This window comes from Sebastes fasciatus, chromosome 15 (assembly GCF_043250625.1).
Source record: "Sebastes fasciatus isolate fSebFas1 chromosome 15, fSebFas1.pri, whole genome shotgun sequence".
Classification (NCBI taxonomy): Eukaryota; Metazoa; Chordata; class Actinopteri; order Perciformes; family Sebastidae; genus Sebastes; species Sebastes fasciatus.
This window is the reverse complement of record NC_133809.1, coordinates 9421614-9446462: the sequence shown is the minus strand read 5'-3', so window position 1 is coordinate 9446462 and position 24849 is coordinate 9421614.

Here is a 24849-nt window from a genome sequence, read left to right as displayed (position 1 = left end):
TCTTTCAGCTAAGCAAAGGTTTCTCTTTGTGGAAAAGTGAAACAATCACAGAGAAAATTGGTTGCAGAGGTTGGACCAAGTCATTTTATTTCAAGTCAGAAGTAAGTCTCTAGTCTTTGCACTGAAGTCCCAGGTCCAGACAGACAAATTCTCATTGGGTAAAAATTCCATATTAACCTTTCAGCATATTGTAATTCAAGTGTTCTGAGAGATAACTAGACTGCTGCACCTCCTCATGGCTCTGTTTTCAGGCTTTAAAAAATCTAGCCTGTAATGTGAGACTTTGACCAATCACAGGTCATTTCTGAGAGAGAGCGTTCCTATTGGCTGTGCTCCGGCTGGTGGGCGGTGCTTGGTATTTCTTCAACTTATCTCAACATGGCTGCCGATTCACAAACTTTCTCATTTTACAGCTAAACAGTACACTACAAGATGTTTCTGAAAACATTTGAGGTGAGAAATAGACATCACAGTAACAGAATATTGATTCATATTTGATCAGCGCTGCCTAGTTTGATTGGAGTTTATGAGTGATTGACAGCTGCTCAGAAACGGCAGACTCCAGCTCGGCTATGATTTGATTGTTTTCCTCCGGTATGTGAAATCTTGCAGGTGCCATTAGGAGCACCGGAGGACACCGGAGGACACCGAGGCACATGATTTTTTATTTCAGATTACCTGTCTCATGTACTACTGTCAGGATATAGTGACCGTTTTATAAAAATAACTTTTTTTTTTATCATATTTGCTCCATTTATACCCACTCCAGCTCTAAGTTCACACTCTATGGTGAACACAGTTGCTTATTCACACATCCGGAAGATAAGGAGCAACATTAGCATTCATTTGGAGTCGTGTTTCTGGCAGCTGGTTCTGAGCACACCGACTGCTGGAAACAGCTGCACGCTGCCTCCAAAAACTTGACACTTGAGAGAGCGTTGTGCTTTTTCCTCCATCACATTAGTTTTTAATTCTTTTGGGCTGCAACTCCCCTAAATGTTGCTTTGAGCACAGTGCCGTCGGTTCATATTTAAACTTTGAAAACATACAGTGTATGACGGATTAACTGAGTTCTAATTTGCATCTTCGTTTTGTTATTGAAATTAATTTGCAGACAGACTCGTAAATGGACACACACACACACACACACTCTCTCTCTGTATCTCAATAACACACACACACACACACTTTTGTTTCCACTCTGCTACATTTTCTCCATCTCCCTGGTGGCGCTATCAGAGGGGTGAATCTCTGTCTGTTCCCTGCAGCGCTACATGAGCTCCATCGACTTGCCCGCATCGCCTGTAACATGCAACACACACTGAAGCCTTTACGCTCACTCTGTTAGACAGTTAGCCTCACACAGGCAGAAAATCTATAGGAAGAAGAGAGGGAGAGAAAAAAACAAGAACGCCCTTAAACGCACTGTAGGCCATTTGCTTGGCACACACACACCTACACAGATACACTCAAAGGGATGATGATTATTATTACCCCTCTCCTTGTGGAGGTTTGGGATGACCTTCTTTGTCCGTCCCCCAGTGTGCTGCTGCTGCTGCTGCTAGGGCTGTTGGGTTGAACTAGCCAGAGGGCACACAGGGCCCGTTGAGGCCCCGTGATGGATGGACCACGCTTATTTATGGAGGAAAAACTGCGTCTGGTTTGTTGTGTGTCCAGTGTGTGTGTGTGTGTGTGTGAGATAAGACGCAGGTAAAAAAGAGTGTGTGAGGTGAAGGGGGGAGGTAGTCAGGCAGTGATTTTGAAGTGACCTCACTTCTGGGCAGGATAAGGCCAAAGCGTGAGTGTGTATATGTATATGTGTGTGTGTGAGGGAGCATAGCTGACAGGGTTTTAAAGGCCAGAGGATAGTCTAACCTTGGCAGAGAATGGTTTGGACTCCAGCCAGCCTCATCTTCACCTTAATCCCCGAGCCTCGTATATCCTTCACCAGACCCTGCAGAGACGATGGCATATTTCACTTTATGACCTGATCATATTTCTGATAAATCTGCACCATTACACCCCAAAAGAGCTCACTGAATATCGCTCCGGTGACTACTCAGAGCCGGTGGGTGAACAGCACTGCCCCCCTGCACCTGTTGATGGCACTATTGAGCTTCTCTATCCTGCCCTGCTATCTCCAGTCATCAACAGTCAGATAAAGGCAGTAACAACCACTGTGCAGCCCCCTCATACCGGGTTCCTCTGCATCCCCTCCTGCCTCCACCCACCCTCCTCCCGGAGCTCTGATGGATGTGCTTGCCTGCAAAACTACTTATGAAACACTTAACAATAATAATGTTGTTATTTCTCATTCACTATTCTGCAGAGCTTTTTAGTCACTCCAGCTGAAGCAGAAGGTAAATGACAAAAACCCACACTTGTCATAAAATGTCATATAACTAATATAAATGGTGAAAACATGCAAAACAATAACTGTATGTATTCTAATGGCAGCTGTGGGTGCTGTTGATGCAATGTAAACATTGGCACTGTTGAATGATCACATATGGAGAGTAAAACTGAAGAAAAGGAGAGGCATAAACACAGAAAAAAAGCAGGCTACAGCTAAGGGGCAAACTACAAAATGTAATGTAATTTGTCTTTTTATCCCTGCCAGGCGTAGCCTGCGGAGATTATGTGTGTGTGTGTATGTGTGTGTGCGTGCGTGCAGGTATGTGCATCTGTCTGTCTGTCCACAGCTAATCTCGCATACTACTGGACCCATCAGCCTCATATTTTCTGTGCTCATTTATGACTATATGCTCAAGGACCTCTCGTGGTTGCAGTGATTCATGCTTTTTTGAAAAGCACATTTTATTGACTGTTTTAAAACATTCATTGACTGCTGACTCCTCACTAATTTTAACCAGCCGGTAGGGGCTGCAAGTCCTCAACAACTACTTCATTTTGGACTCTTGTTTCCATTAGGGATTAGGAATTATTCCTCTCTTGATTTGCACCCCTAAGTAAGACAACTGCATGCATGTATAACTATCGCTTAGTAAATGAACGGAGCAACGGGGCGCATCTTCTTGTGTTGGTAGGATGAGAGCTAGTTAGCTGTTAGCAGCCGGTGAGCAGCAGCGTAACATTTTTGTGACTGGCCCCGCTGCGATTTTGTTCTTAAGCCCCCACCCGCAAAATGAACGCTCATGCACGCACACACAATCAATCCAGACAGTTGCAAAGCATACAATTGCAATGTCACCATGCAACTCCCACCCTGTAGACCAGACTTTGATCAGCACCACGGACAGCAGCCAAAGTGCCACATTTATTTAGCTTGCCCTGGACTTATCGTTGAATAGCTACCCAGAAGACTCTGTGAAGCAGTTGATGCACAAGAGGGCCCAGCTATGCGGTATGCAACGCACCGGGCATTCCATTAACTATAATGTAAACAGTAAACGCTCCGAGAAAGTGCGCCGGGAGTGTGATGACGTATGTTTAAAGAGCGAAAGAGACAAATCAGGTGGGAGGGGAGGTGGATGGGTCCAACAAACAGAGGGCTTTCATCCAGGAGACCGCTGTTCGTGTCCATTGCGTCATGTTACAATAAGCTGTTCGTCTGTGTCCCCTGTTCACAATGTTCAGTGTTATTTTCACTGTACAAACGTAGTAATTTAAAGCCTAACCATAGTTCTTTCCTAAACCTAACTATAGTGGTTTTGCCTAATCCTAAAGTGACGCCAAGGGGTGTGACAAATCTGCAGTAGGCTATGTGACGAGTTGGGATGAGAACGTGTTGGTGAGACATGCGAGTGAAAAACACATCTGATACGCATGCGGTCTAGAAGGGGAGAAATTGTGGTTTGTGTTCATTCAATCAAACATTACAGCAGTGGTCGTTGCAGACATGCCGGGCAGAGATCTGGGCTCTACTTTTGTAGTTTTCCCCCTTTGATTCATCCAAAATGGGCCAAATCCATACATCTACTTTGTATTTATCCTCTATCTAGGCTTCTTTTACATTAATCAGCATGCGCACTATTAAACATGAATAATTTTCTGGGTTAACATGAAGAAAAATTTTGCTACCTCACTAGTACAAAGTGTATGTGTTCCCATCGTAGCCATCTGGGTGTTTTGATCCCAACTCCACCAAATGAGCTTATCTTATTATTCAAAATTATGCTGCGTTAGTGAGTATCAGAAGAATGTTTTGTCTGGTGCAATTATATAGATCCGCCCTGGCAGTGGGCGCGTATGCATTATTAATATCTCCATATTACAGTGTTGTGTTGGGGTAACCAGCAAAGTTCTGCTGCACAGAGGAAATCAAATCTGACAAATATCTTGTTTGTCACTGAGGCGAGCTCTCAACTCTGACTAATAAAAGATGGAGGCAGAGCCGGAGAGGCAGCCTTTCTTTCCAAACAGGCAATTTTCCTCTTGCCTTAACCCTTACCCTGACCCTGCGTCTAACCTCCACCCTGTCCAATACCACGGACAAAGAGCACATATTTCATGTGTTCAATCATTGTCGCTGACGTTATGGCCATTGGCTGTGCTGTCAGGCGTGACTACAGCATATACTGGCTAACCCTCGGGTCCCTGCAAACACAGCGACGGCTGCTCCTCAGCCTCCCACGGTGATGGCTGCCTGGGAAATAGAAGTACAGCCTCCCTGTGATCATTCCAGGAGCCATCCTGCCTAACAGCTCTGGGCTTTATGGCTGCGCTGCTTCTGATGATTCACGCTCTGTCGTATAGTGCAAGCACAGCTACACGGACAGACAGATTCATAGGTGCACACACACACACACACACACACACACACACACACACACAAACACACGCGCGCACACCTATTCACTGCACACCAGACAGGCTCATACACAGATACGTTGGCAAACAAGGCACATTCCTGCACACACAGGGAAACACACACAAGACACAAGCACAGACACTGCTACCTGGCACATACTGTTCACTGTTACATCAAAACAAAACACATTCCTGCAAAAACACACATATTTCTACTTCTATATTTGTGAGGACGCTGCATATCTGAACCCTGGGTTAAAGGACAATTTCAGTTTATTACAACTTGGGTCTTGTTTTTGTAGTTATGTACCCGATTCGACTGTTTTCAGGCCATTAAATAGGCGTTATCTGTCGATGTAAACACCATAGATGTGGGTCATTAGGGACCTACTACGCCCAATATTATGTTTTTATCATCTACTCACATGGTAGATCACTGAAAGAAGGTATAAAAGCACCTGCTTCGACTGTTATCAAGCCATTAAATAGGCATTATAGGGCCATAGATGTGGGTCATTAGGGGCCTACTATGCCTTACATTGTCAAAGCGAAAGCGAAACTTAAAAGCAACACGTTCTAACATGTTGTAAAACTGCATGAAACTTTACGTTTTGAACACAAAGAAACAGGCTTCTTCAGGTTTAGGCAACAAAAACAATTGATAGGTTTAGGGAAAAACATTGTGTTTTGGCTTAAAATAACTATGTTTCTAAAGCGAAAGGGAAACTTAAGGCTTGTGAACATAAAGACAACTACACGTTGTTGGTTTCACAACAATTATGAATGCAATTAACTGTCCATTATAAACCTCCAGATAAAATGTACCGACTGACTTCCTGCCTTAACTTTGACTGTCCTTGCCATAGTTAAGCACACAAACAGTTTTCCTGTGCAGTGACGGGTAACTGCACACATTTTGTGTAAGCTCACTTTTGTTTTACCTTTAAATAAAACTGTTGGTTTGTTTACAGCATCACTGATTGTCTGTCCACTTGTGTGTCTTGCCCTGTCGCACTTCGTTGTTGCAATGTCGCCGTTTCCTCAATCTCTGATATTATTTTGGTGAGTGTAATGTAATCATCCCCAATAGAAATGATGGACGTAGCTATGAAAATGACACCCGAGTTGTAATAAACTGGAGTTATCTTTCAATAAATCTGAGATTAACCTTATTCTTGATTGTGTATTAGGACAGAGCGTGAAGCAAGGACACGATTAGATGGGAATTTGTCATAAATTGACACAAATAGTTGAAAATGTTTCTGCGAAAATGTGCACTTCTCCCAGGCTTTTTTTAATCTACTTCATACAAATAGAGAGAGAGGGCAAGGTAGAGAGGCTGGAGAGAAATAACAGGACGGACCAGCAGTCAAATTTGCATGAATGATGCGAGGCGCAAATGTGCTTTTGCTTAAAAGTAATACCTCTCAAACAGCCCATTCACAATGTGAGAACCGTCCAAAATGTCCTCACTTTCCAATTTTTTTTTAAAATAGGTCCTCACAAAGATAGAGGTGCAACAGCACACACACCTCTGCACCACTCAAAACGTAAACAACACACACACCTGCCATTACACTCTCCTCCCACGCACACTCGCACACCTGTACAATACGCACACAGTCAGATTCAACGACAGACACACAAACAAGCCTCACACCTGCATACCGTTGTGTAAATGCACACACACACACACACACACACACACACACGCACACACTGGCCTCTTTCACAGTCGGAGCTGGATAATCCCTCTGTCCCTTCTTCTGCACAGATAACAATGTCCCACCACCAGTCCAACACCGTATTTTAGTTGCCTAGGTAACCTCACGGCGACTTTAAGACCCCATTAAAATCAGTCAGGATGGAATAAAAAAAAAACAGATCTAACAAAATCCCTCTTAACCTATACCAATCCTCCCCCTCTCTCCCTCCCTCTCCCAGACTACTATTCAAATCCACCTGTACCTCTTCACCTTCATCATCCGGCACATTTTTCTCTCCATTTCCTCTGTACCGACAGACCGTTTTAACTTCTCCCCTTCGTTTCTTTGCCTCCCTAATCCCTCGGCTTTGCCCCCTTTTCTCCCCGGTCCGGTCCCGTTGCTCCCTCCGCTCACACTCTCTCTGATACAGTCCCCCTTATACCTCGCGGCTATCTCTCTGCTAGCTTTTCATCCCCTCCTTTCCCCTTCATCTCTGCTCTTCCATATACTCAGAGATGGTGAGGAAGGACCTTCCCCGTCTATCAACCCCAGCTATGACATTTTATCCCTCTCATCCTCTTCTCCATCCCTCTGCATCCCCATCCCTCTCTCTCCCTCCAGCTCTCTCTTTCTCTGTGCAGCCCCCATTGGCCATTTCCCTTTGAATGCAGATGTGAGCCACTGCATAAATATATTTCCACTGAAGCTCCCCTGATTGAAGTCCAGCCATGACCAGTGCATCACTTATCCCTTGCATCCCTTATCTCATCCTCGCGGCTGTAAATGAACAGTATCCTTCACTTCTGCGTCTCGCTGTGGATGCGAATGAATGATGCATCGTGATCTGCAACATCAAAGTTGCGTTGTTTTATTCATACATCTGTATTATCCGGCTGCCCTTGGCGTGTGTCAGTAGAGAGTGCAGCAGTGTCTGAGAGCGGGGCTGCCCCGGCCACTGTCACACTGATGCATGGCGACAAATTACAGCGATAAAAGCCTGACGCTGCTACTGTTTTCCAGCCACTCGAATGCACTTAATGCAGAGTGGGAGGGAGGGAGGAAGAGAGAGTGTGTGATGCATCGCAGGCCCACATGTGTTTGTTATTTTGAGTTAGGAACTGTTCAGTTGTCGCCGTCCCTTCGGGAGGCCACTAAGAGGTAAATTGAATGTATCTACAACTGTCAAAGTGTAGGTGCAGTGTGTGTGTGTGTCTGCTGGGATAATAGGATGGCTGCTTGAGTGAACTTTCCCTATCACTCCGCGTGTTGCTGCCGACAATGTCAGTGAACAGCGTTTTGTCAGATGTTGCGGCTTTGAGCGATGTGTAATTCTCAGCGCAATGACAGCAAAGACTGAGATGACTTTGAAGAGACGACGAAGAGAGGGGAGCGAAGACGGAAGGGGAAACCGGAGTCATGGAGTTGTAAGGAGGGAAGGGGAGAGACGACAGGAAAGAAGGAGAGGCAGAGAGGGATTCGCGTAGGAAAAGATGGAGGGTGGGTGAGAAGACGGAGGGGGGGGCAGATAAATCAGGAAAAAAGCAAAGTAAGCAGAAGAAAGACACGGACATATAAAGAAAGAATGAGAACTTATCATTTGAAGGGGAGGGGGAAGGTTACTCTCAATGAGGCCATTTTCACCCTGGAGGGGCCTCAGCTTGATAGAGTTCAATACAAATGTCATTTCAGGAGCTACAATAGCCACTTTCTGATGGGAAAACCTTTGAAATCATTGCAGCACCTTCATGATTTGGAAGATACAATTGAGCAGAGTCGTGCAACAAGTCCTCCAACCTGAATGGCACGACATGGCGTTCATGACCGTTATGAAAATGATGCATATTTGCATTTAAAACTACTTGAAAGATTGAACAAATAAAATAAATAGGAAAAAGAAAATCATGATCGGTAGTCTCATTGTTGATTAATCTGTTGATTATTTTCTCAATAAATCGATTAGTTGTTTGGTCTGAAAAATTACAATCAGTGTTTCCCAAAGCCCAAGATGACGTCCTCAAATGTCTTGTTTTGTCTACAACTCAAAGATATTCAGTTTAATGTCATAGAGGAATAAAGAAAGCAGAAAATATTCACATTCAAGAAGCTGGAATCACAGAATTTTTTTTTTTTTCTTTAAAAATTACTCAAACCGATTAAGCGATTATCAAAATAGTTGGCAATTGATTTAATAGTTGACAACTAATTGATTATTGATTAATCGTTGCAGCTCTAGTCTCCAGTGGCAAAACCAGATGCTTTATATGTACAACATTCACACAGATCTCCTTTGCCAAGAGGTATTGCAGCCCGGTCTCATTCCCAGGTCATCAAATACTAACACTTTGTCCCGGCCCTCAGCGTCTGATCTCCGACGCACAAGGCGCCTGTATGAAACTCACCGGGCTTTCAAGTAACTCCGAGGTAAACCCATCCGCGGCAATATCAGACGTGCAGCGCAAGTGCTCCGGAGAAAGAGCAGCAAAGTCCGTGTAGGGAGGGGGAAAGGGTGGATGGATGTGTCAAACAAACACGTGACTTTCACCCAGGAGACCGCCGTTTGTGTCCTGTGAGGAACCAAAAGTTGACTTATTTACGTTGACTGCTTAACTTGCGTACAATTTTAACCAAAATCACAATGTTTTTCTAAAAATAACCAAGTAGTTTTGTTTGAATTCACAACATTAAACCATGTGTTAAAAACTGTGACCGTAGTGGAGCGTCATACAAATGCCAAATGCACAGACACAAGAGTGGTATCGTCACTCTTGGAAAGAAATCAAATAAGAGTATTTCCCAAAATGTTGAATGTTGTTGAAGTCGGTAGGTTTTTTGTCTAAATGACCAATGCTGCAGTTTTTCTGCTGAGGACAGTTTGAAGAATATTTGTTTTCTTTCTTATTTTCCCTCTCTGAACATCGCCTATATAGATGGAAGCATTTTCCCAGAAAGATTGCCTATAATTGTTCTGGAAGGATACATGAGGGTCTGAGGGTGTGTGTGTGTGTGTGTATTTGGGGTAATCCTGGGTGTTTTTATGTTTGTAAAGTGTGCGTGTGTATTCATGAATGTCTGTGTGTTTTGTATGCGCATGTGTGTGTGTACACTTTCTGCCTTAAAGCACAGCCTCGACTGTTCAATTGATTTTTTTCTGGCAGTCTGTTGGGATCTCATTCGAGTTTCCAAATCGTTTAATTTCGCTGAAATTACAGCCAGATCCCCGAGACAACAGCCCGAGAGAAAATAATCCTCAGACCAAAAACCGGGGTCTTTCGCCATAAACACAACTTGAAAACAAACACTGGAGTTCACATTTTCCTGGTGAATGACTATAACAGCTACGTCCTCAGTTGCACGGAGCAGACCACTTAATGACTCCTTCCCTGGCTAACTTGATATTGAACCTAATGGTGTAACAGCTAATTGGCTTACTGTATGTAGTGGTGTTTCATCTGGGGAATGTTAAAGACAGTGTGTGTGTGTGTGTGTGTGAGTGTGTGTGTGTGTCTGTGTGGTTTAGCTCTACAGCAGTGGAGCCATTAATGGTCCAGGATTTTTTTTTTTTACTCGTTGGATGTACGATGGGTCTGTGTGGCAGACAGGTGCAGAATACCAATGAGGAGAGCAGTTTCCATAGGAATGGAGTTCTCAGTCCGCCATACTGAAACCTCACAAATCAACCTCTATCTCTATGCAATTTCAGTTTAATGAGCTCAATTAGAATGAAAGTTCAGAAACAATATTGCCAAAGCAATTATGGTTAGCGTATCATTTAAATCGTAATGAGACACGCTAACAGAGTAGGGTTGTGTTTGGAGCATTTTCCAGGAGCATATTACCGAGGAAACATTTGGGAAATGTGGACAGGTTGTTGCACATTTGAGATATTCATGTTATGTTAGGGTTTATATAAGACAAAGAAATGCTTTAGAAACAAACACAATGGAGACATTTTTCAATTACAGTCGTTTAAAATGAAATGAAATAAAGTTTGACAACACAATAATAGAAAAGTAATACACTTTCGGTGCAATAATAAGTCAACCCAAATGTAATAAAGGAAATAAAAGTGCAGCGGAGAAAATTAATCAATTAAATGCACAGGAAAATAAGAGAGCTTTTAATTTAGATTTGAAAGTGGCAATGTTAGATAAGACTATAACTGGCAATGCTTTTCAGAATAAGGTTGTAACAACATAAAGATGGAGGATGTAATTATAGTGGGGTTGTATAAGGCTATGTTGTTGTACACAACTATTCTGGTTTACTTTATTTGTGTTTTTGTTTTGCATAAATGTAACCACATTTGCATTGAATGATTACATTTGAAATATGGTGATTATCCACCTCTGATACAGTATATTTAAAGGGATAGTTTGGGTGTTTTGAAGTGGGGTTGTATGAGATACTTATCCATAGTCAGTGTATTAGTTAAAATAGATGACGGTTGATGTGCCTCCAGCATCGAGAAACAGACGGGAGCCCCAGCACCGGAGCAAAGTCATTCAGTCCTGTGGATGGGGACGGCAGAATAACATATTTTAGCTACCTAAAAGAAAGGCCCACCTAAAAAAATGTATATCCGTTAAAGTGTACGGTATATTTAGAATATTTTCTGATGGAGAACTGAACTGAAAGTGAAACGAATCTATACTGTTTTTGTCATCTGAGCCTGCTGGCTTTGAAGAGAGCATTGATAAGTTTCACTTTCATTTCAGATCCCCGTCTGAAAGGAGAAGGAAAGGGCTATTTGAAGGCAAGATAAAGCAGTGAAAATACTATAAATCTAGCGTACACTTAAAAGGATATTGATTTTCTTTGGTGGCTAAAATACGTTTTTCTGATGTTCCCGGCCACAGCACTGTATTGCTTTGCTCCAGTGTCAGTGCTCCTGTCTGTTTCTCGATGCTGGGGGGCGTGCCGACCGTCATCTACTGTAGTTAATACACTGATTATGGATAAGTACCTCATACAACCCCACTTCAAAACACCCAAACTATCCCTTTAAGTGTTTCACAAGTGTGTGTCTGTGTGTAAATAATATAATATTTACTTGACACTGTCTTCACTCCACAAACATTTTTAAATTTTTCCTGAAACTCTCTGTCATATCATTGTTAATATTTAAAGGTACAGTGTAGGATTTGGTGTGGTTGCAGATTGCAACCAACTGAATACCTCTCCGCTCTCTCCTCCCTTTCCGAGACTGCAGTAATGTGAGCTGCCAAGTACAAAACCATGGTAACGCCGTTCGCCTCGCTTAGAGGACATCCTTACCATAAAGACACTACTTCAGGGGCAACGGAAGTCAGACGGCGGCTGGTGTTACCACGGTTTAGCACTCTGCAGCTCACGTTACCTCAGTTTCATAAGAAGAACTACAGTACAGTGGCCTTCAGGTAACGTAAAAACGTGAAAGTCTCTTATAGTCAGTGTTTGGTTTGTCTGTTCTGGGCAACATGCCGGACTCTGTGAAGAGGACCCGCTCCCTATGTAGATATGAAGGGCTCATTCTAAGCCAACAAAAACACAACGATTCTTAATTTCAGGTGATTTTACACTAATGAAAAACATAGTTCTGAATATTATATTCAATTTCTGCTAATAGATCCCTGAAATATCACACACTGTTTTGATATTGATGAAATAATCATGGTTCCAGAGCTTTCAACCATATCAAATTCTTTCATCAACAATGCCACTGGTTGATCAATTGTCATTGTTATCATTCCACAGATAAACAACGCAATTCCCTGATGAACACTACTATTTAAAAGAAGCGAATCCAACTGTTCATTATTTGTATCAAGGGTTTTTTAAAATGTTTTGATTTTGTGCCACATACAAATAAACTTGACTTGACAAAGAAGTGACAAAAACCTGAAAGAACAAGTGAACTAATGATGAGGAGGATAATCACAATTTCCATTCCCCTCTCTCCCTTTGTGTCCTGTTAAAACCCCGCGCTGCACATGCACTGACAGCTGCATCACTGACTCACAGACACAAAACAAACACCCACTTAAAAGCTATATACGCCGTACACATGGGGCTGCTCTCAAAGCACATTTTACTTTTGTTGGCCAGGTGTGAGACAGCTCATGTAGAGAGATGTGGCGCCTTCTGGGAGCAAACGAAACCCCCAACATGGAGACTTTATTAAAGACTCGACAGGTGACGGAGGTCCGGGAGAGATGGGCTCCATCGACTGAGACACACATGAATAATACGCACACACGCGGGCATGCAATTCTCCATCTCCCTGTCTCTCGATTCCTCCTTCCCTTCACACTCATTGATTGCTTTCATCCAGTAATAACCTCTTGGTCCCACCACCTCCATCTCACTGCCATTGTCTCTCTCTTCACCCTCCTATTCTCCACTAAATTTCCTTTTTATGCCTCCAAGCCGGCGACAGCCGTGGCCGGAGGCATTACGTTTTCAAGTTGTCCGTCCGTCTGTCCTTCCGTATCCTTGTGAAAGCGATATCTCAGGAACGCCTGGAGGGAATTTCTTCAACTTTGGCACAAGCGTCCACTTGGACTCAAGGATGTAGTAGGAGGACTCAACCTTAGATTAAGAATTGGTGGTCAAAGGTCACTGTGACCTCACAAAACACGTTTTTGGTTATAACTCAAGAATTCATACACTGATTATAACTAAGCTAAGAACAACTGAATGCTGAATAAGACATTTTTAGGTGACCAAAATGTTACAATTAACTTTCATGAAGTGAAAACACACTGTGAAAATATGGACAACACTCAGACTGGACAACGCCATGGTAGCGACCTGTCAATCACAAGGTAGCCACGCCCTAAAGCATCCCCTGCTTTATGGTCTATTTGACTCTAAATGTGACCATAATTTACTAAATGAACCTCATGCTGTATTGAAGAAGACTTGAAACTAGTGATTGAGACCATAATCTCATGTTTACAATGTTTGCTGAGGTAATAAATCAAGTGAGAAGTCGGCTCATTTTCTCATAGACTTCTATACAATCAGGCTTCTTTTTACAACCAGAGGAGTCGCCCCCTGCTGGCTGTTAGAAAGAATGCAAGTTCAAGGCACTTCCTCATTGGCCTCACTATTCAGACCCCGGAGTTGCTCACTAATTTTATATCCTAAAGGTCAAAGGTCGGCTTCACTGTGACACCCTAATGTCCTGCAAAAACACTTTTCTGGCCAACATTCAACACCATAAGTCAGGAACAGAAGGGGAGATTGTGACCATATTTCTCATTTGGTCGGATATTGAATTGCGATTGAAATGTTTTTTGGACAAAGCATCTGTTTTTGTTTCTCTCAATAAACTTACACACTACAAACAGCAGAATGAGAGCCACAAATCTTGGCAAAGTCAAGTCAAAGCTATTCTATTGATATATATCCCTATATCACAAATCAAAAATTTACCTCAAGGGGCTTCACAATCTGTACAGCAAACGAAATCCTCTGTCATCACACCCTTGACTCGGATGAGGAATAACTCCCAGACTTTGATCATGTCCTTCATCCTGCTGCCACAGCTTGCTGTAGAGAGGGCGAGAAAAGTTATCCAAGATGGCTTTCATTTTGTCCCTTCTCTTCCTCCTCTCCGCCAATGTTGCCTCCACACTGTCCAACCTGATCACCAAGCTGGCCGTCCTTAACAGCTCGTTGACACTGCTGACCTCTAAGCCTGGATGCCACTACTGTGATGAACAGAGCACCGGATACAACAGACTGATAGAAGATCTGTGGAGTTTTTTTAAGCTTAGATATGTATAAAAATGATATGGGGGGGAAAAACTGTAGCAAACCGGTAGCACATGCCAGTAATACCACAGGCATTCATCTTATTTTTCTTACTATTATTTTTATTGTTTAATTTTTATTCTATTAGACACTGTTGTTTACTATTTTTTACAGTGTGTTTTTTATTCCATAATTGTTATAATTTACTTTTCTATTTTAGTTCACTTAATTTACTTTATATTTTACTCTTATTGCTTTTCTATTTTGCACTGGTGTTAGTATTACTTCCTATATACTTTATATTTATTAAACTGTGGGTTTTATTCCTACATTGTTGTAATTTTTGAGCAATCTCTGGTATTTCGGGATTAATAAAGTTCTATCGTATCTTATATCAATGAGCCAGTCAGAAAAATGTCTACATATTACACACATTTCTGTGTTATTTGTAGCCTACAGTAGGGTATCATTAACGTTTTAGGAGCAGTGTCCCAGTCAGGACACTCGTATATATTATGCAGCAGGATAGAGAGAAAATTTGAAGATTTTTTAATTAAAACAATGCAATTTTACATAATTTTGGCCGATTATTATTGCTATAGATAACGCCCAAAAAGCTTAAAGATAAAACTTGCAATAGCTAAATAATTATTTTTATAATTTACAAATATCCCAGCCTTCGTCTGAACATTTAATTCTTATGAAAGTCTTTGCCATGTAAAATCATATTCTGTAAATCAAAAGAGCAGAATCAGGCAACTTTTAAATAATGTTTCATTAATTATATTTGTTCACAAAAGTTACTTCATGAAAAACAGTCATAGTTTAGCATGTCAAAAAATGTCATGAAAAAAATTCATTGTATAATATGTCGAAAAATTTCATGAAAAAGTTCATTGTTAAGTCTAAAAATTTTGTGAAAAAAGTCATAGTATAGCATGTCGAAAAATGTCATGAAAAAAATTCATATTATAGTATGTTGAAACATTTAATGAAAAAAAAATAATTTCATAGCATGTCGATAAATTTCATGAAAAAAATCACAGTATAATATGTTGAAAATTTTCCTCTAAAAAAAGTCAAATTATGCACTTTTGTGTTATGACGAACATTGTAATTACCCATTCTCATTGATTATTTTACAATGGGTGAAACAGCGCCCCTCTAGATGTGTGGTGAAACACTATTGCATCATCATCACTCCATGAAATTTATTTTAGGGATTAACCAATCAGATGAGACTACGCCCTTTGGCTTTAAGCCAATCAAATCGCACCAAGTCATAACGATATAACCGTTAGTAACCTAGCAACAGGTGCAGGTATGGTTTACAGAGGGTGGAGATTTGGAGTTTTTAGTCAACTATTTTGCTAAAAGACCACTACAGCAGCAATTTAAAAACTTAAATCTGCAGGCCAACACCAAAACTAGAGTTGAAGAGGAATATGAAGAAGAAAAAAGGAGGGATTTGGACTTTGACTGAGTGGCTAATGTTAGCTTAGTTTAGCTAGCTGGTAGCGCTAAACTTCAAAGGCTGTTTTGATAGCCATGTTTACTTTTTGACAAGGATTCGCTCCTTTTTCCTGTATAAAAACGTATACTGAGGAACATCTGTGAACTAGTCAACCTAGCCAAAATAACCACTGACTCCTGCTGTGGAGGACCTAAAAGCCAGAGGGGAAATTCTAGACTTGGTTATTGACAATTTCGCCACCATGACAGACAGCAGAATGGCCTTCAATCTTCAATAGGGTGAGTGTAATACACATCCCCTTCTCTCTCTGTGGCTTTACTGTTGACTGATTTGTCTATGTAGCTATATGTGCAATTTTTTTATGTGGTTATATTGCTTATTGTGCTTTGCTTGCCTGGATTTAGCTGCATGTCCACTGAAGTAACGTTTGTGGTTGTATTGGTTGTTTATAGACAGTAAATCAGCACCACAGACCGTTAACACACAGAAAATCAGCACCATGGACAGCACACATATAAGATAAGATAAGATATTCATTTATTAGTCCCGCAGTGGGGAAATTTGCAGTGTACAGCAGCAAAGGGGATAGTGCAAAAAACAAGATGCATCAGCTTACACAGTAAAAAAAAAGAGCTAAACAAAGTATAACAAAATATGAACCATTTAAATAGAAGGAAGAATACAAATAGGAGCAGTATATACAGTATTGACAATAAACAGACTACTAACAAAATTGCACAAGTGGAAAATGATATTGCACAGTGAGAAAGAAATGAATATAGGGCTAGGTTATCTGAATAGATGATATACAATACAATACATCTTTATTGCCAGGTTGAATTGCAAATTGGGTACAAAGAAGGAAATATGTTTAGTGTTTTGGAAACTTGAGCTGAGGTTTTTGCTCTCTGAGTGTCAGTTTCAATAACTGTGCTTTATGTGTCATTTTAGATAGATAGATAGATAGATAGATAGATAGATAGATAGTAACTCTATTGATCCCGAGGGAAATTCAAGTTTCCAGCATCATAGTTCCATAGTGCAAAACATGTTAGTAAAAAGGCACTAGTTAGTAATACAAAGTACAAAAAATATACCAGATATAAAAACACCAGGAGATGAAGGAAACTGTTAAAACTGAATATAGTGCAGTGTTAGTGTGTTAGCAATCGAGAAAAACTATAATACCTTTAATTAAATTCATTCAAATTCTTCACTACGTCTCGACAGACATGGATGTAAACTGTAACTTGACCGGTTGGCTGTAATTCTAGTTTCTTCAATCATTCACATCTCCACCAGCTGCCTCTGTTTATTGTCCATTCCTTTGCCGTGCTTTGTTCTTCCACCACCTTCCCCTCCCCTTATACCTCTCCTTCCTCCTCCTTATCATTCTCATCCCTTCAGCTCTACCTTTAAACCCTCTAACCACCCGCTCTCCGTTTTTTTTCTCTTTCCCCTGGCCTTTTCTACTATTCTCCCTTGGTTTCCGTCTCTCTCTCTCTCTCTCTGCCTCTCCCTCTGTTCTCGGTGTTGCTGTAAAGGTCAGGTTAGCTCCATGAATAAGCTGTAGATTTATGATGCTGCCATCTCCCAGGAATCACTGTGACCAGGGCCAAACAAAAACAACACTGCAATAGACCGCAGTAGATCGCCGGAGTCCCATTCAGCAAACGCAAGGGTTATTAATGAGGCCACGGGCGGGTGCACTAGAGGTTGAGGGAATGGTTAAAGCCGTGGGTAGGTGCACACACACCTATATACACACACACACACACACACACACACACACACACACACACACACACACATACACACACACACACACACACACACACACACACACACAGGGATGCACATAGACCTTTAATATGAACAAACACATACAGTATACAGCAGTGATTTCCAACCAGGGTGGAAAGCTAATTTGAAAAAAGAAAATATGATTGTATTTTTACAAAATAATCTATCTGCGTATTTGTGTTAAGGAGGAAAATAAACAGCCAAATATGATTACAAATTGGTGTGATGCTGATCTTTAGTATATTGGCAATAGAGAGTCAAAATGAGACAGATTCTCTTCCAGAAGTATAGAAAACCTCATTCAAAATCCCATTGACATTTGTAACAATGCTAATAACTATAAATCCAGTTTGGGAACAGAGGCTTTCTCAACAGTATGTTGTGCGGCACACTTTATATGTTTTGACAAGGATGGTATTTTTTTTAATTATTCAATACATCTGTTTTTTAGGAGCCTTTCACGGACACCATTTCCCTTTGCGGGTTAAACGTCACCAGCTCGGCAAAAGAGGTGAATCCATTTGTGAGTGAAGGACCAGCATTTAGATCAGACATGTCTGTAATAACAGCAAGACAGAGAGGACCAAATTTTGCAGCTTAAAAAAAATGAAAAAATTACTTTAGAAGAAAGTGTATGGACAAAAGTGGAACAGAGGTGAACCCAAAGGTGACATCATGACTTGACTCAATATAACCAGAAGCTAGCTACGATACGCTAACTGCACAGCACATACAGTATAGGCGATCTTCCACAAACCTGAGTCAGTTAAAAGGTGCTATTGATAACATTCAGCAACTAGATGTTGCATTTGCCCTCCTCCGTTCCATTGCATTCACTTCACAACAAGTCGTTGCCAGACACTTAACGTCAATCTCAGCCATTTATCCGTTTTTTCCATACTAACTGACGACCCAGAGATACCACGTGATACTGTCGTATCTTTTCTGCGACCGTGCTGTTGAAGTGATGATGAAGGAAGCTCCGAGGACACTGTTCTTGCTGGTAAATAGAGTTTATTACAAACAAGTCACACATGTCATACGGACGTCTCGAGCAGTCCGGAGGCCTCCAGTCGAATATGAAAGTCCTGCTCGTTTGGGGGCCCGCGCCCCCCTTATATCGGGTTCAGGTCCTCCAATCACCGAGCTAAGATATGAACTCATGTCTTAGGTATCTCCTACATGTTTATCTTTCAGCCCCTGACCTTTGCCCTGCTTCTTTCACATATGTTTACAATTAGGGGCCTCTCTGTACAAGACCTGAAAATATACCACATATTCCCCCCTTCGAGACTTAACAAAGCCTCGAAAAAATAAGAGGAGAAACATACAGGTGTATTAACATGACAAATTTAACAACCTGTCCTTATGACCATTGAAACAACTGTATGGAGTATAAAAGTGAGAGTGAAAAACCTGTCAGGCAGCTAATCTTTCTTGAACAATGTATTAAACAATGTATACAGGAAAATTCTCTCACGGTCCCTCTGCCAAGGCGACCATACGTAATACTCCATAATACTGAAATACAGAATTTTAGCAATTTGTATATGGAACTGATTTAAGCAAATGCATATGGAACTCTCAGTAAATTAAAACAAAACAATGTCCAAAGTCAGGCTGGTCGACCCATCGCACCTTCTATGGACCTTTTCCTGCCTACCCCACTGTCCCTAACCATCGAGAAAAAGAAAAAGAAAACATCTGAGGTCCCATTGTATTTAGAAACCATCATTTCTCAAGCATGTAATACACAAAAAAGAAAATTCCTTTTCAATAACACTAAGGTAACATCTCAGAGAAGACATAAGACTGTATAACGCTGTAGTTTCTCAGCAGCCTTGACGCCGGTGTAGTATCGATGACGTCTTGACTCTGGATGTTGTATCGACAGTCCACGTTCAGAGTTCTTCAGGCCATTCGTATTTTCATGTTTGAAGTGTCTGAATCCATTCAGCCCCTCGGAGTCCCTGACAATCCACCACCCTCACAGTGTTCTTCCCCAATATGTTCTAGAATGAAAGAAAAGAAAACCAGTATCTTTTGCATACAGAACAGATACCAATTAAAACATCAAACACAGAATAAGATAAGTAAAAATGTAAATATTGTCCATTAATCATATTGTTCATTTGTTGCCATATCCCCCCTTCGAGACTAAACAAAGTCTCGAAAGAGCAACACAACATCAACACTACAAACTACACAAGCAAAAACAGAGGTAAATAATATGATTATGTTTTAAAATGGATATTCCTCCACCAATTCGATCTTTATGGCGTCATCCTCATCCACGTCCGTGTCAGCTTCGTGTAACAATGGCATCAGCGTTTGATCGCCGGGCAGCACAACTCCAACCCATTTAATTATCATGGCCTTTGCAAAGGTCAACAACAGCGTGCAAAAACAAAACATCACGCACAACGACATAACGAGCGCTACCAAAACCTGAACTAACACTGCTCCTAGTGGCCCCAATTTATCCAGTAACCAAGCATTTGCAGACCATCCCGCGTCTTCTGATGGGCCAAACGCATCTCTTATGTGCTTCAATGCCTCTATGACACTAGTCATATTGTCAGAACTATCAGGAATCAACGTATAGCAAGCATCTCCTGATAAATTTAAAGCAACACATAAGCCCCCTTGTTTGGCCAAAATATAATCAAGAGCCATGTCGTGTTTTAACAATGTTAATCTATGGCTCCTTTGGGTGTTTGACAACATTTCGAAACCTCTTATAGTTTCGTTTGCAAAGCCCTGTAAGGTGTATGTAATGTTGTCGATGTGATCTGCCAAGAACGCTACCCCATACCACGGAAATAAACCTATTCCCCACTTTTCTCCTATACTTATTCTCCAATGGTAAGACTCCAGATTATGAAATTGCGATACTTTGTCAAGTGTCTGTGTCACATTCTCCAATTTCCTAGGCGTTAATATTACCGCCAAGGTAGTACTCTGATTGGAAGCATTATCATTATTTATTGATTTCAAATTTAAAGTAGCAGCCTCTATACGTGTGTTATTTACCTTTGCAGTGGTTACTTCAACAGGTCTTAGGTTTGTTATCATAAGTCTCACCTTACGACTTATGTAACTTCCAATCCAAGAGTGGCTAGATGGAACAAATTTAAACTCTGGCTCCCGATATGTACACATATATTCCCCTTCGTCTTCCCGAGTAACGTTGCGCAGGACAAGGGAACAATCATCTTTAATTTTTATCCACCTAACCTCATTATACAAAATATACTTCCTCTGACCACGAGGCACAACGTCATCGTCAGGTCTTGTCAACAACAAATCTTCACCACGACTATTTTCCCATTTGGGAAACAAGTTCCCTCCATTATTCCCTCTTCCACATTGACAAGGAAGGTAAACTGTTCCTCCTAACTTAGCTCTAATCACAGTACTCCAAGGAGGTGACGTTATAGATATCACCTGAGGCGCCTTCGTAGTTACATGTGATGCATTTATACTTTCAATAGCTTTTGCCATTGAAGGAGTAGATTTCTCTTCCATCTGTCCAGCTTTCGTCTGGAGAGTTGATGTCATCGTTGTCAATTCTCTTGTTTCCCCAACCTCTTGTGAATCTATACTCTTATTCCCCCCTAGTATCACTATGCCGATCGTAAAAAGAACACCTGTAATCGCCTTGATCTTCCTGTTGAGGCTTATATACATAGAGACTACAGTCTCCCTCAACCTTCACTCTCCTTTTGTCATTAACTAATGTATATTTCCCTACTGGTACTGTCTCTGACAGATCTAGGATCTTACCATGGCTATCTTCCCACTGAACTCTGAGTTTCCCTTTACCACTATTTTCTTCTGTACACTGACATGGAAGCCTAACTGACTCTCCCAAGGTTACTTCAACCCTGGTTCTAATAACGGTCTGGTTTGACTCTTCTCCTAACTGGTCTCGGGCTCCTTGGTCTGACTGGATCCCTGGGTTGTCCTGCAGCGGAGTCACCGCCCTTTGATATCTCTGGCGCTTTGCAGGCAACTGAAATAGGCCCTGCTGGGTCTGGGACATGTTGAAAGACAATGTCTCTAAATCTGCTTTCCTGTCCATCAACTGCCGAGTCATTTCTGGCATCATCAGGAATGTGTACAGACACATCAACATTGTCCACCACCTGGGTGATCTCTCCTTCTGAGTTCTGACTCTGGGGATTTTCATGCATCTCCCTCTCTGATGTGTATTCTTCCACATTGTCTTCGGGCTCTCTTGAGCCTTCAACATTCTGGATCAGTGAATGTGGCGCCCCTTCACTTGGTGCTTTGACACAATGTGATAAATAATACCATGTGGGAAACCCCTTGACCTGGACCGCGGTTCCGGTACCGCGAACCACTTCAAACGGTCCCCCACGGCGTTCGTTATACCACTTCCGTCTAAACACCTTCACGAAAACCTGGTCTCCAGGTAGCACTGTGATCCTTTTTTGCTCATCGAGCTTCTCCTGCACCTCCTCCTTAGTTTGCCATTAACGCCAATGGAAGTGCTGCTATCCAGGTTAACCCCGTGTGCTGGCATATTTTGACAATACGATTCTTCAGAACCCCGTTCATTCTCTCAACGATTCCTTGACTACGTGGGCTATAGATTGCCCCAAGACGCTGTTTGATTCCTAATTTTTGCCAAATCAATTTCACCGTCTTATCCACAAACTCTTTCCCATTGTCTGAGGATATTCGATCTGGAAGTCCCCACCTGCTTATGACCTCTCTGCATAAGAACTTGGCAACCGATTGAGCATCCTTTCGTTTTGTTGGACAGGCCTCAGGCCATCGTGAAAATCTGTCCACCACGACTAGCATGTACCTTTTCCCTTCAATCGGTTTTATCATGTCAACATAGTCTATAACTAGTTCCCGCATCGGACCTCTTGGAGTTGGGATGTGGCCAGGAGGAACCGGCACTCCCCTCCGAACATTGTTTTTCAGACAGATAGTACACCTGCCTATGACATAATCAATCTGTTCAAGCAAACATGGTGCCCAAAAACCATACTCTTTCGTGATCTTTCTCTTCACTTCCCCCCTTGCAACGTGAGCTAAGCCATGCGCCTCCTGAATCATCAGACCCAACAGGTCTGGAGGTGATAGTACCAGCCCCTCATGATTTCTCCAAAGTCCAGTAGCATCTCGGGTGGCACCTCGGTCTAGCCACAACTGTTAATTTCTTTGATCTCTTCCTCTCCAGGGCTGCGCTTGATCAAAAGCTGGCTGTAGGTAGGAGACAACTGGAACCACCGGCGGTGGCTGGAACGATTGGAGCTGAACCTGGTTCGGCTGTGGTAGTGGTACTATTTGATTTAGTGGAGCCTGATTCTGCATAATCAGAGCCTGCTTCTTCTCCATCCTCTTACTATCCGTCAGTTGTATTTGATTAAGTTTCCTGAGGGTCTCTTGGTCCTGGTCTTTTTGATCATGTTCCTTTTTCCTATACAGCTCCACCTGGTGGGCTATATGATCCGTATAAACCCTCTTTGCCATGCTTCCAAGACCAACCACCTCTGCCAATTTGCTTCTCACTGGCAGGGGCAACCCCTTCTGTATTCTGGTTCGCAAAATCGACTGCTCCATTTGATTCAAATCCGGGTCAAATGTGTCTTTCAGCGCCCTGCACACTTGGCCTCTACTTGCAGCAAACAGCTCTGAATCATTCACAGCAGTTCCCACATATCGAGGGTGGTGGTCCCTTCACTGGGTTCATGTGTGAGAACGATGAATTGGTGTCTTTCCTTAGTTTTTCTGTTTGTTCTGTGTTTTGTTTTATTTCTTCTTCAACTTTATCCCTCTTATCGTTTGCAGCTTTGATCAGTTTCTGTCCCTCATCTTCAAATAACTGGAGAATGCCAAGCTCCACTTGCCTCTTCTCTTTGCGTTTTATCCCCTTTTTTCCCTTCTTTTGCTCAGCTTTGTATGTCGATACAAGTACCCGCATTATTGTAATTACATCTGGGTTAAGCGTCCCCTCCATTGGCCATGGTTGGTCAATTTCAGGCCAGCGTTTGTGCCATTTTTCCGATATTTTTGCAATGTTTGCGATACCCCTAATTAAAGGATTATTCTTCTGTACTATCTCAACAGGAGTGATTACTTTCGGATTTTTAGTGTTCTTCTTCCCCATTATAACGGCTTCCTTATGTTCCGTTATTGTACTTTAAGAAGTAATTGCTGAAATTAAAACTACTCAAGGCTTATTTAGATTACTTCCCCCCTTTTTTTTTTTTTTTTTTTGAAATCCAATTACCCAATTAATCAATTAACCAATTAACCAATTAATCAATTAACCCATTATCCAATTAACCAATTAACCAATTAACCAATCAACCAATTAACCAATTATCAATTAACCAATCAACCAATTAACCAATTATCAAATCAACCAATTAACCAATTAATCAACCAACCAATCAGTCAATCAACAATTTATCCATTTATCCAACTAATCAGTTAACCAACAAATTAACCAGTCATCTAATCAATCAATCAATAAACAACCAGTTATCTAATCAATCAATATTCAGCTCAAATCTTCAAACAGTCACCACCTTGAATGTCCACCACATCACAGATCAGACAGACTACGCACCATAACATAAATGAACATCTGTAATTGTCAGCAGAGGTTAGACTAAACAATCATATGCCATTAATTAATCAAATGCATTAACTGATCAATCCGTTGCCAAGTTTTCTATTAATTCATTTATTTATTTCTCCTAACTGAGCAGGTCAGTTTCCTCTTAGGCTTAATAAATGAAAGCAGGTCTATATGTGTACCATCAATATTGCTTATGACTGAGAACACATACACATGTGGAAATGCAGGTTTTGTTTTTGTTAAAGAGTTTGTGTATAAATTGTACCGGCCTTTTTAGTAGATTGACCTGGAAAGCCTTCCAAGTTGACGTCAGCAATCCACCCTCCGTGATGTGCCGGCCCTCTGCCTTGCCTCCCGTCTCAATTTTCACTCACCATAAATGACATAACAGACAAGGAACAGGCAATGATTTAGTCTCTTGTGAACCCATAGGTCCCTTTAACAGCATCATACATTATATTCCTAACTTAAACCCCTTATCTAAACATTAAAGAATCCCACTGGACCAAACAGTTCAAATGGCAAAGGAATTTTCTGTATCTCCCAAGAAAGGGTCATCGAAAGGAATTTTGGGAAGAGAGAGAGAGAGAGAGAGAGAGAGAGAGAGAGGGGTTTCAATCACTACCCTTCTTAGAGAAGTTCATTTTGTGCTTTAACAGCTTTAATTATTATATAACGTCCCTTTTAAGAAGAGCTCATGTTTTAGTCTTTTATAAGAAGCTCATGGTTTTACA